Below are 14,590 nucleotides of genomic sequence, written 5' to 3'. Positions count from 1 at the left end.
TGAATGGTGGGAAATTCGGCTCTTTGGCATTTCAAAATACCTCTCTGACCACCGCAAATGCTCCCTGCCACCTCTTCGCCGCTCCCCACTTGGCCTGCTCTGGTGCTGGCCAAGCTGGAAGCAGGGGAGCGGTCCAAGCACCGGGACACATTCCTACATTACTAATCAACTCTAAATCAAGCCCTTTATTCTTCATTGTGTATTTAACATATCCATGACATTGTTTATAAGAAGAAGAAGGCAATGTCAACAGTGTATGAATTGGGAACAGTGTGTTTTTTACAGTAATGCTTTTCACAGGTGTCCTTTCTGGGCTATTACCCTCATTATTAATTATTAATGACATCAAACACACTACAATCCACAAATAAATCAAGCAGAGCTTTCTTCTATATGATAGGGTTTTGTACTTTGTGGGATGTCTTTCAATTAATTCAAGACCTTCTGTAACACTACAATCAATTAATGAATCATGTGGTTCTTTTGTGCTGCGTTCCAAATTTTGAACATTACAGTATTTACACTGTATACTGTACATCTATTATAATTATACTCAATGAAGTATATGTAAAAGAATAAAAACATTTTAACCAAAGAAAAAAAAATCAGACTTTTTATACATGTCCGTAAAAGAATCTCTCTGATAAACTGATGTCTAACAGCAATAATGATGGCCTTTTCAGAACTGGAAATATCCAAAACACAATTATCAAAGCATAGAAAGAGGCAAAGAAGAGATAAATAATGCACTTTTTGTACAATTTGGGCTGAGTTCACCCGATCCCGACAGATCGGTCAGAGAAATCGGCTCATTTTGAATGTGTGACATCCCATCCGTGCAGTCCTGTGCGGATTGGATCGGACCTTAAAGATTGACCCTGCTGCACATGAAATCTATTGGATCGGACCCATCAGCGGCACATCGCGGGTGCTTTTTAGCACCCACAATGTATTGGCACTGCTAACACACATCTAAGTGCAGAGCAGGCAACAGCGAGCAGGCAGCGGTGGGAGCTTGGCAGGAGGCAGGATTAATACAGCACTACACCTCATACATAATCTTTCAGATCCGGGGGGGCACTAAATTTTTGGGGTAGTCCCCTGCACCTCGGAAGTATGGGGGGTTATCCCCAGCCTAGTGGATGGGGCTGGAACAAACAGTGTGATTTTATGCAGATCACATAATTTTAGCCTCGCCTCTATCCAAATTTGAATATGCAAATTCCCTGCATTCTCCTCTCTGGGCATCTCCAGGAGAGGAACGTTCTAAAGTAGGTATGTATACTTGCTACACCTTTGTGGAATCTGTTGGTTTCAATATGCTTCACAGTCTAGTGGCCCCCAGAAATTTAAGCTACTGTGACAAACCTCCACCTACCTATTCCTTACACCACCTAGCCCACACTTAGACTTTACACATACCCCAAAACCTCCATCACGCAGACAAATAAACTCAGTGTCATAACCCTCCTGAATATCACAAATATCCCCACTCCTCCTCTAGTGGACCTCAGAAATAGTTACACCCCAGATATCACCCACTCCTGTCCTTTTAAAAATGTCACAATGAATATAGATGAGCAACACAGGTGAGAATTTGCAGTGTGGGGTACTCTGCTCTGCGAACTGGCAAAGGTTGTCTGTGTAAGAGATAAGAGGGGGTGAGGCCACTACTCTTGGCAGGGCCACATCTAAAGAGAAAAGTCCCTGGCTGACAGACAGCTTCACAGTTGCATTGGCCTACTGGGAAAGTTTCCTGTAAGGCATATGGCCGATCCACCCCCTGATCATACAAATCCAATGGAGCTATTGAAACTGTGTATAATGTTTCTGTGTTACATAGAAACATAGAAACATAGAATTTTACGGCAGATCAGAACCACTGACGAAGTCCTATGACGAAACGCGTAGGGGCGTGGCCTGTGTGACGCATTGAGTGCCGCTGGAGATCGTGCTGTGTGGCTGCTTTTGCTCAAAGACGCTGAAGTGCTGGGTTCCGGAATTGACATTGTGCTCCTGGAGCAGTGAGAGGTCCCGTGAGTGAGCTACAAGTGCCTGCAGTTTGTGCCAGTGGTTATTTGATATATATCTTGTGGTAGCCAGCCCACACCGGAGGAACACCTCGGTACGGGTTCTACCTTCCTAATAGGAGATTTGCTGTTAGCATTGTCCACCTGTTTTAAATAAACGGTATTACACTATGAAGCGCCCCCTCTATTTGTTTTAGATGGAAATGGCCGATCCACCCTGATCTTACAAATCCAATGGAGCTATTGAAAATGAGTATAATGTTTCTGTGTTACATAGAAACATAGAAACATAGAATTTTACGGCAGATCAGAACCACTTGGACCATCTAGTCTGCCTCTTTTTTTAAACATGTTACCTCAAACCATATTGATCCTTATTTTTTTTATAAGGATATCAATATGCCTATCCCAAGCATGTTTAAATTGCTCTACTGTATTTGCCTCTACCACCTCTGATGGGAGGCTATCCCACTTATCTACTACCCTTTCTGTGAAATTCTTCCTCAAATGTCCCCATAATCTACAGTACTTCCCTCTAGTTTCAGTGCATGTCCTCGTGTTCTGTTGCTCCTCTTCCTGTGAAGAATGTCTCCTACTTGTACCACGTCAAAACCCTTGATATAAGTTTCAATCATGTCCCCCTTTCCCTTCTCTGTTCTAAAGTATACATATTAAGATATTTTAGACTTTTCTGGTATGTTTTGTGATGTACTGTAGGCCATGCGCCATTTTAGTTGCCCTTCTTTGTACAGTCTCTAATGTATTTGGATTCAGTATTGAATCCCGGCGGTCGGGATCCCGGCGTTCAGAATCCCAACGCCGGAATCCCGACAGCCGAAATGCCGACAAGGGGGGGACGTGGATCGCCCCCCCTTGCGGGCTCGCTGCGCTCGCCACGCAGCGGGCCCGGTGCCTCGCTACGCTCGGCACGCTAATTTATTCTCCCTCCAGGGGTGTCGTGGACACCCCAGGAGGGAGAATGTGTCGGCATTTCGGCGGTCGGGATTCCGGCGTCGGGATTCTGAACGCCGGGATCCCGACCGCCGGGATTTTAACTGCATCCCATGTATTTATATCCTTCTGGAGATATGGCCTCCAGAACCAAACACAGTACTCTAGATGAGATCGTACCAATGACCTATACAGTGGCATTATTACTTCTTTCCTTCTGCTGCTGATACCTCTCCCTTTGCAACCAAGCATCTGACATGCGCTCTTCATTGCTTTGTTACATTGCCTACCTGCCATTAAGTCCCTTGAAATAGTGACACCTAGATCCCTCTCCTCCTCAGTGGTTTCCATTATAGTGCAATTTATCCTATATTTAGTCTTTGGATTTTTGAGACCCAAGTGCATGATTTTGCATTTTTGGGCATTAAACTGTAGTTGCCATGCTCTTGACCATTCTACTAATCTACCTAGATCATCAATCATTTGTGTTGCATGCTTATAAGCAGTCATGAGACTGGCTGTAGCTTTAGTACCATATTTCGCTCATCAAATAGCTAACATGGCAATTTTCAATAACTAAGCTGGTTCAATGGCAGTATATTTACTGCACCTGCGGTAACACATTCTAATGTTACAACGCATGTACAGTATTGCATATAGCATGTGATGTCCAAATTAATATTGTGGTGTGTTATTAAATACACGTTATTGCAAGTGTTAACCATGTATTTATTCATTCATTTGCCACAGAATTGACAGAATTGATATTCCATATAAAGGCAACAATTTGGAAGTTAAATACATAGGCTTGGATTTGTCTTTTACAATGAACGGAATAAGTCTACTGTGGAATCAAAAAGATAGTCTACAGGTGAAACAAAAAAAAAGTTAAACTAATTCATTTGTCTTTTCAAATACGTTAATGCCATCAGTCTAGTCAATGTATATTTGTGTTATTCTATTTGTTTTTCAGCTAAAAACACAATTATTTGTACCTGTAATATATTTTGTTGTTGTACAGTATACCAGGGTATACAATAAAGCAGGGAACTTTATGTTTTGGCAATAAATAAAATGTCAACAGTCCATATATACTGTAGATACTATAATGGCACCATCAGTGCTCTAATTGGGCAGTATTGGGCATTATGAAATACTATACTGCCAGTTCATTTTTTTCTGTAGAGAAGGTGTTTGTCCGCTTTGGCATGTCATAGTTTGTTCCAGTGGAACTAACACCTGCTCCGCACTGTGGTGGTTGGGGACACATCTTTGATCACCATCATTCAAATGCTGTGGTAGCTTAAACTTGGCACCACTCACCCAATAGCATTTCATGGACAGACAGCCAGTCAAAAGAAGTAGCAGCATCTTTTGGAATTTGGTACGGGTGTTTTCTAATGGAGGTTTAAAGACCATCAGCCAAGCAAAAGCAGCCACAGCAGAGAATTAAGGAAGTTAACATGCTGGTGGGGGGCATGAATGAAGTAGGCTAGATGTGATTGGGGATGGGAGACACATAGGGCACATTAGGGGCATGTAGGGGGAAGCAAGCTGCTGGGTATTGCTAGTTCTGCATACAAAGCCATTTCATGACCTTAAGTGCCATCAGAGCCCCTCATGTCCCTTACACGACATCATAGAAATATCATGCACCTTTTATGCTATCAAAACCTTTTACATATCCCAGTATATTCCAGAACTCCTTCTACTCCATCTTCTCAGCACACTTGTATATACCAGATACCCTCATGCCTCTTTATATGCCACTAAATTTGAGTCTGTTTTCTGATTCTTGCCGCTTTACACACTGGTGCCCCTTTGTATAAAAGAACCCAATCATACCATTTTATATGACATCACAGCCACATTGTGTCATTCGAGATATTTTTGCAGCAAAGAAAAAATGCCTACCGATGATAATAGGACTCAATTTCCCCAGCACATGATTACAATAAATAACACTTAAAGGTATTTTACTACTGAGTCACACTCAGTATTTATGTTGTGTTATCCATAATCTCCCAGTGCAAGCAGTGTGTTACACAAACTGTGTCCCGATCGCATTGCATCGCATGCAAATCGCATGCGATGCGATCTAGTTCAAAACGCACAGGGAATGTACTTTTTTTTTCTTTTTTAACTTCCACTCAGTTCCCTGTTCTTTAAGCTCAATTATTCACAACATAAAACTCAAAGACAGAATTTGAAATATTTGCCCAGGCCACATACAGTATTGGGAAAGGCCACTGTCCAGGCAAGGCTACAAGGGAGCTATGCCATGAGTAAGAGTCCGTACTGACCCTCTGAAGTTTTTGGCACCTGTTGTTTGCGCTCCACTGGAACCGCTCTCCCTACGCCCCTGGTCTATGTCAGGATAACAATGTAGAGAAAAAATATTTTTTTAAATAAATTTTTGACCACATATTCTCATCAAACTAATATGTGTTTCTTATTAGGTTAAGTTACCAGATAAATATATAAATCAGACATGTGGCCTTTGCGGTGACTTTAATGGATTTCAATATCACAATGAGGGCTTCTTAAATGGTAAGTACTTGCCAGAATTTATTACCATTTAAATGCAATATATAAGACATACAGTAAGGGTCTAAGTGCTAAGCCTTGTAGAGGGATAAAATGGAGAGCGAAAGTACTAGCCACTCAGCTTCTAAATGTCATGTTACAATTTGTTTGGAAAATGACAGTAAGGAACCAGTTGGATGGTTGGTAGGTACATTATATCCATCCAAAAAATTCCAGCGTCGCTCTCATTTGTTATATAAATTCAAATAAAAAAATGTTGGGTAAAAAAAGATTATATTTCCTATATAAGGTAAATATAACATGTCATTATGATGAATAATAAAGTTTCCTTGGCAATTTGCACACCTATTTTGACATTCCCTTGGCACTCAAAGGGTTATTAAGTCTGAAAAGTTACTAGACAAAGAAATATGTTAGTCTTTTACATAAGTATACTGTAGTTTTCTTTTCTTAATTGATAGTGCTAGAGACTTTTTAAGATGAAAACAACATAGGGGCACAATTATTAAAATGCCCCCGATTGCAGTCTGATTTTTTTTTATTATTATTAATGCTTTTTGGTGTGCACTCGCCACGCTTCGGGTTGGCATCAATAGTGGGGTGGCGTTAACAATGGGGGTTAGCAATTAAAATTGGGGTTTTGGGGCCTTTTTACATTGATTCCAATGTAAAAATCTCGTCGATTGCGTCGATTGCATCATCTCATGCATCTTATGCCGCACAAACACATAAGATGCATGAGATGCTTGAGATATCAGCCCCACACATACAATCTAGATCGTGGGCGCCGTGCTAGGAAAGCAGTACCAATGATACTGTACTTGCATGAAATAAAATATTTATTTTACAAACAATACAAAAAATTTTGCTCCTTATCTCCATCCTGCAATACAAATAGCTTTGCACTATAAGCCACTTAATTTATGTAATTTATTGTGACTAAATAACGGCGATGGTCTAGTTTATTAGCCCCGATGCCGACACATATCTGGGATAAGAGACCATATTTCCTGTGATATTTGACACGAAAGCACATAGGTCCACAAACAACCGTGGTTGATTTTTTTTTTTTTATTGTGGTCAGTCACTTTTTGTTTGACAGATCAAATTAAAATGATATGGTTCTTTTTAATTTCCTTTTAAGCTACAGTTAGATTACTTGCAGACCAAAGGGGTCATTCTGGTTGACAAACAAAGCTGCAAATTTCGCAGCTTTGCGAGCCAACTAAACGCCGTCCGCACAAGGGGGCCAAAATTATTTGATGGCCGCCAACCATCAAATGATTTCTCTGGTGACTGCGCCCAGTGTTTGCATTGAAACGCCCATGAAGTGATGGGCATTCCCATGGGCGCGACCAATGCCCGTCGCCTCTTACCGATCGCATTGCTCCGTGTAGCAAAACATCGCTCCCCCATGCAAACGCGTGGGGGAGCGTAGAGATCAGAATGACCTCACAAGTATGATAGACAAAAAAACCCCATACATTAAAGTACACTTTTTTCTGTTGATCTTCAACGTAAATTATAACTTACTCCAATGGGTACAGTATGTGTGTATTCCCGTCCGTAAACTGCACCCATTTGGCCTTAACCTCATAAAAGAAGTTATTTACACCCACTAAAACCTAAACAAATGCAAAAAATGCAGCTTTTCTACCACTAATGAACAAGCAAACCACATATAGAAATACAAAAACAGGGAGGGAATGATGGTGGGATTCCAGTAGAAACAACGAAGAGCTGCTAACTGACAACTTAAATGTAATTTACAAACTCATCCCTACACCTATTAAAAACTCCTTTGACAGTCTTAATCCTTCGAGTGCAAAGTGAATTTGTCAAAATAAGTGTGAAAATTGCCAAGCAAATAATTGTATTCATCACAATATAGGAAATATAATCTTTTTTTTTACATCATTTTTTTTTATTTGAATTTACATATGTGAGAGATGCTGGCATTTTTAGCAGATATTTTGTGCATCTCTCACAGAGATGTTGACACTCAAAGGGTTAAAGATAATTAGGGTCTTAATTATGCTAAGCAAGATCCATGTCTTGTGCTTTAATTCTGATTGCCGCAATACAAAGCTGTTTGTGCAATGAACAAGTAGAGATTGTACTTGCTAAGAAATTTTCAGGTCTTTATACAGTAAACTTTGTCATTTCATACCCCCCAGTGGCAGATCCAGAGGGGGGCTGCAGCACAGTGGAAAATATAAATAGGGGAGCCACACCAACAGCTGCCAACCGCCTTTCCAAACAGATTCATTGGCAGTTGGTGTTGCTCCGCTGTTTGAATTTTGAAGTTTTCAGCTGCCCCACCTCAGAAGCCACCGCTGCATACCACCCAATAAATAATGACTCAAACGAACACAGGAACAATAGAGGTGTGTTGTACACCAGAAAGCTTAGTGGATTGTTCAAATTTTCCTGGTTCTGACACAACTCATGTTTGTTTTATTTACAGGTGACCAAGACAGCATAGATTCATTTATTACTGATAACTTAGCATCCCTAGTTGGAGAAAACTGTGTATACAACAGCGGACATGTTACAACCGGATGCAACTCTACTGTAAGTTATGTATAAGCAAATGGGGATAATTATGGATGCCTTCTTTTGCTTGACATGTTATAGTAATATCACCATTATTTACCCCTATGTGGATCGCGGCTTCTCATTTATCATCTCAAGAAGGGGAAAAAAGTACAAAGTAAGGGAAAGAAGAAATGATCATGCGGGTTTCAAAAATATACTTAGAATCCATTTTATTGCAAAAAGAACAGCAGCTAAGGGTAACAGTTACCATTATTTTACCTGAGATCTATCATCAGAAATTATTAGAATAAAATCTCTTCCTCTAAGCATTTCACAGAAAAAAAGTGCATGTGTAAAGCTGGGTACACACTAGGCGATATGGATGATATGGATACTGTTAATTATATCTTTTGCATATTGCCCAATGGGGGACGAATCTGGTTCACATGATTTTGGCCCCTGCTCGGATGGCCAGGGACTTCACTGACTGATACTGTGAACAAATCCAATCCAGGGCCCTAACTAGGTGTCTGCCAGCCATCGCTATGCCTGTCAAACTATGTGACCAACAGAGGCACTAATGGCCCATGCAGGCTCCTCCCATCCACTCTCCATAGCTGCTACAGGCCCATGCAGGCTTCTCCCATCCACTCTACATAGCTGCTACATAGCTTCTGTATGGGCTGTTTCACACACACACTGGTTTTGACCTGACGGCAAAAAGCCAGACAAACATAGGACATTTTTTTGCTGGACGGCAGAGCGTCTCTGCAACTCAGTGAAAATCATATGTTTATGAGTGCTTTCACTCATCGTTCACTGAGTTGTAGCCACCCACAACACCATTTTCACAAGTCCTGCAGTGTCAACATGAGCTACTTTGTGACTGACACTGAGAGACTCATTCATTAGTTGAATGCAGACCAGTGTTATGGGACAGAAGGGATTACATATTTAAAAATAGAAATGCCACTGTAAAAGCATGGCAAGAGGTCTGCTTTAAATTAAAAGAAATGTTAATGTTTTGGGACAAATGGATAAAGATACATATCATTAGTAGTTGTTTTTGCAGTGCTTTTATTTTTTTTAATAATGCATGTGAGAATGGTGCTCTGTTACCCACACAATGAGCAATGCTGCTGCTTTTGCCTGAACAAAACCAGTGTGTGTGTGTGTGTGTGTGTGTAATGGCTATGTCTTACTCCCTACCCCGCTCGTGGCTCGTCTGCCCCTGCTGTTACTGTGTGAACTACTGGCTTGCTTGAGAGACCAGGTGGGGGTCAGGTCCCCTCTCTCCAAGCTTCCTCCTCTGAAGCTGTCAGCCAGCAGCAGCCAGCCTACTGTGTATGTATGTAGGGCTGCACTTGGGTACTGGAGGCTGCAGCGGTCCTCTCTCCCCATGTATCTGCCCCTGACAGGGGCATCAGTTTTTTGTTAATAGTTTTGTTATTAAATAATAATAATTAGAAAAAAAATTAAGTGGACATGGAAAAGTGGGCCCCTATTAGGCCACGCCCCCTGTGTTATCCGGCCTGTACGCCCTCCCTGTGACTGCTGCTGACAGCCTGCTACTCGAGGAGCCGTTATACTGAATGGGATGCAGAGAGGGGTGCGGTGCTGTGCTTTGAGGTGAGGGGAATGAGGTGCTTTCTGGATTAGGGTGCTGAAAGGGGATATGAATGCCCACACCAGCATCATACTGTAACTTGTGACCTAAAGCCCTGCGCCGGAATACCCAACATCGATGAGGCTGCTGATCCCAGAATCCCAAATGCTGGCATCCCGAACGTAGGTACACGCGGCAGGTTAGTGTTAGGGGGGCTAGGTTTATGTACTAGTGGGGAAAATAGGGTCAGGCTGCGGGGAAGTTTAGGTTTAGGCTGTGGGATCGGAGGGTTAGGTACTGAGAAGGGGGTGTTTAGAGTTAAGCATTAGTGGGTAGGGTTATTGTTCGACTGCAGGGTTAGGGGAAGGGAGGGTTAGTCTGTAGGGAGTGAGGGTTAAAGCTCATTTACCAGACTCATCAGAATCCCTTCTATCGGGTTGCCAGTGTCGCCATTCTGTCCACAGATCACCTGTATGTATTCCACTGAGAGGGATGCTGTCATAGGCAATGAAAAAAAGCCCTGCCCCAAAGGGTACTAATGTGCATTATATATACTACATGTATGTGTTCAGTCACAATTTACAGATGGAGCAGGCATCATCATTAGCCAGCGCTCGCCAGATCCCTTGCACTGGCGAGCGCCGACGATAGAGACTGGGACGCGCGTGCTTCTCACACGCACGTGCGTCCCAGTATCACAGGGGTGGGGCAGCGCCTCCCTGCCCGTCTCCCAGTGCGGGGGGGGGGGGGGTCGGTGAAGCGAAGGGGGCCAGCGGGGGAGGTGGCAGGGACTAGCGGCAGGCTCCGTTTGCAAAGGGGCGCGTGTCTCATGCGCGTGCACCCCTGGCGGAAGCCAGCCGCTGGCGGGGCTGGCGATTCTATCGCCGGCCCCTGCAAAGATGGAGCTCGCTCCATCTGTATATCCTTAATGTATTATTTCTTGAAAATGTATAAATTGTATTTAATTTATTACGCTTCTGTTTACAGACTGACATTTGTAAAACCATATTACAAAGTCCTGAATTTTCTGACTGTGCGTCACATTTTGATGTGAATCCCTATATTGACATCTGTAAAAAGGACCTATGTGCTTGTGCTGAAAATGACATTGACTATAGAGTCTGCATCTGTAGCACATTGACTGAATATTCCAAACAGTGTGCATTAGCCAATGGAAAACCAGAAAACTGGAGGCAACCAGATATATGTGGTAAGTATCTGAAGCGGATGACAGGTCATTTCTAGTATACATACTGTATGTACACACAAGGCCGTAATAAGATTTGTACACAGTTACCCTTACTGCCACTCCCTTCCTGAACCCCACAGGTGGCGTCTCCATTAGAATCATGCTATGGTAGGCACATATAGGGGGTCATAATTGACTCAGTAAGCTGCAAAGCTCGCAGCTTACCAAGTCCATGTGACACTGTCCCGCCGCCACGGTGAATACCAGTCCCCCCCACATCGGTGTCCACTTGCAATCATGTGAGGGGGTGTGTTATGAATACACATCCCCTCACATGTGCCCGCAGCAGGAGAAATCATTTGATGGTCGGTGACCATAGAATGATTTCTCCTGCCTTCACAAATATAAGCTTATGGGGGGGAATCTTAGAATGCACACCCAATATACATGAGGGGCTATCATGCTGGGACTTTTAGTTCTGCAAAGAAAAACATGTGGTGCAGATGCACACTCCATATTATTAATCAATCATTAACAGAGGTTCATGGTATATCCATTGGCCAAGAAATATTTGCCCACCAACCAGCTTCACGGTAACCTCATTTCTGGTGGGTCCCTAATACTAAGTTTGGATCTGGGGCGCGGAACCCCAAAAAGGCCAGCATAAGCAAGTCACCCCAGGGCAGCACACAAGTGAAAAAACTAAGCTAGAAGTGTGTTAATAAGAAAGTAGCAAAAGCTGCCTATAAGATGGCGAATGAGCTTCAAGATTGGCTTACTGACTTTCAAAGCTCTACATGACCAGGGCCCGAGATACCTGCAGCAGCTTCTGACCCCTTACTGTCCCACTCGATTACTGAGATCGGTTGATGAAGGACTACTTACTTTACCCATAATATCCCAGAATTCATCTGGGGGTTGAGCTTCCAGCGCTGTGGCTCAAACTCTATGGAACTCACTTCCCCGCTGATTTCGAGAAGCTTCCACTCTGGAAACATTCAAAAATAGACTCAAGACTTTCCTGTTCACCCAAGCATTTCACTTATGTCCCTTGTTAAGTTTGTTTTGTATTTTTTTGCTGTAAAAGGCTAATCCAAGGACTTTGAGTCATATTAGGAGAAACGTGCTATATAAATAACATTATTATTATTTATAAGAAAGACAATTATAAAACTGTAAAGGAAAATCAAAAAGCAATTAAAGTTTACCCCTCACTTCAGTTTTGCACCAGTACATAAGGATTCAATCAAATGAAAATTATAATTTTGGTGTGTACACAAATTTAATTTATATTAAATGCAACTGGAAGATGCACAATACATCCAATTAAAAGTATATTTTGCAATCTGTGTTTGACATTAGATGTGTTTCTTTCTAAAGTAAAAGTTAATAATGTCATCCTGCATAATTAGACATCATGGGGCAGGTTCTGAGGTTGGAGCAAAGCAAAAACAGAAAGTACTGTAACCCTGTATCTTGAGCAAACTATGTTGCACTGGAAGGGGTGCAAAGAAATGTATTTATTGCATGCAGGGTAAACAATGGATGCTCATGCATGTTCCCCACAAATGCTGGATAGCTTCGTTTGGACACTCCCCTCTAAAATCAGAATTTCTCTGCACATTTGAAATCTGCCCCACCTGCAGTGCAGCATGGTTATGCTCAACTTAGTATCTGCAAGTAGAATATTTTTGCAATGCATCAGAAAATTAGGTTTCATAACATAATGACAGTTATAACATTGTGATTATTATCATGCAGAAATTGCATGCCCTCTATCCATGGAATATAGAGAATGTGGAACAACTTGTGATAAAACGTGCAGCAATCAAGATACGGAATTATGTCAACTTCAATGTGTGACTGGTTGCTTCTGTCCAAATGGTACTTGTTTATCTTATTTTACATTCAGTTCTTCAATGTATTTGTCTAGTAGATACATTTAGCACACTCGTTTCAACCAAACTAAATTCCACGGGTTTTACCCATACATTTTCTCAAACAATAAATAGTGCCACCTTTTATAAAATGCTGGGCAGTAATTTTCCATGTGGGAACTACATCTTATGCAACATACAGAGAAAATGTCATTTAAATCAGTCCCTGCCAATCATCACATTCCCTTTCTCTATGACATGGACACACACACACACGCACACTTTAATGTTACATACAGTAGTTACATAGTTACATAGTAGGTGAGGCTGAATAAAGACTTGCGTCCATCTAGTTCAACCTATGTTTATAGTAGCTAATCCCTTGTTGTATAGTATGTTCTGATATTTTAAAGACAGATTGTTACTTATTCATACCCGTGGATGTTTTTAACCAATACATGTTTATCCAACCTTATTTTAAACGTATTTATATTGTCTGCCGACACCACTTCTTCAGGAAGAGAGTTCCAAAGTTTGACTGTTCTGGCTGTAAAGAAAATTTTTCTTCTAGATGAACAAAATCTTTTTTATTCAAATTTAAACTCGTGCCCTCTCGTCCTAGATTCCTCTCTAGCAGAAAAAAGGGTGCTTGACAGTTCCTTACATTGGCCCCTGATATATTTGTACATGTTGAGCATGTCCCCCCTTAAACGTCTCTTCTCTAGTGTAAATAGTCCCAGCTTGCTTAATCTCTCCTCGTAGCTTAAAGTCTCCATTCCCTAATAAGCTTAGTTGCTCTTCTTTGGATTTTTTCTAATTCTATGATGTCCTTTTTATAGTGTGGGGCCCAGAATTGTACTCTGTATTCGAGATGCGGTCTAACCAATGATTTGTACAGAGGCATAATTACTTTTGAATCCCTAGTTTCCATTCCCCTTTTAATACATGCTAGAGTTTTATTCGCCTTTTTAGTTGCTATATTACATTGAACACTACACCCTAGTTTCTTGTCTATTTGGACTCCTAGATACTTTTCGAGTACTGAATTACCCAATTCATCCCCACTTAGGTTATAACTAGCACACTGGTTATGTCTCCCAAGGTGCATGACCTTGCATTTGTCCACATTGAACCTCATCTTCCACTTTTTTGCCCACTCGTCTAGATTGTCAAGATCATTTTGAAGCGTGGTGACATCTTCTGATGATTTAATAACTCTGCTCAGTTTTGTATCATCCGCAAAGATGGATACATTGCTGAGTAACCCTATCCCAATATCGTTAATAAAAATGTTAAACAAAATGGGCCCTAGAACCGAACCCTGTGGCACTCCACTTAGTACTGGTATCATATTTGAAACTGCACTAATGTATGTTACTAGTATGTTTTTGGGGTGAGGAATATGGCTGTAGAGTGTTGGGCAAGACCTCAGTAGTTTTTGGGCTTGTGGCCTAAGATGTCTGTATGTGTCAAAGCAACATAATGAGGACAATTCTATCTATCTGTCTATCTATCTATATCTATCTTATAATAACACTCTTTATATTTATTTTCAGGCACAGTGTATGATGATGTTACAGAAACAGGATGTATACAGCCGTCCGATTGCTACTGCAAGCATTCAGGGCAAATCTTTAATACAGCATCTTCAATAACTCTGAAATGCAAAAACTGGTAAAAAAAACATGTATCTATTGCTGTCTTCATAGCTTCTACAATAGAAAAGCACTTTAACCAGCTGTTTGTTGTCTTTGTACAATATATAGTTAATCACATTCAGGTTACTGTTATTTCAGTTACAGTATTGCAAGAAAGATGACAGCGGATTTACATGATATAAATAATTAATGCA

This window comes from Crinia signifera, chromosome 11 (genome assembly GCF_055691185.1).
Source record: "Crinia signifera chromosome 11, ASM5569118v1, whole genome shotgun sequence".
NCBI classification, from domain to species: Eukaryota; Metazoa; Chordata; class Amphibia; order Anura; family Myobatrachidae; genus Crinia; species Crinia signifera.
This window is presented reverse-complemented; position numbering follows the sequence as displayed.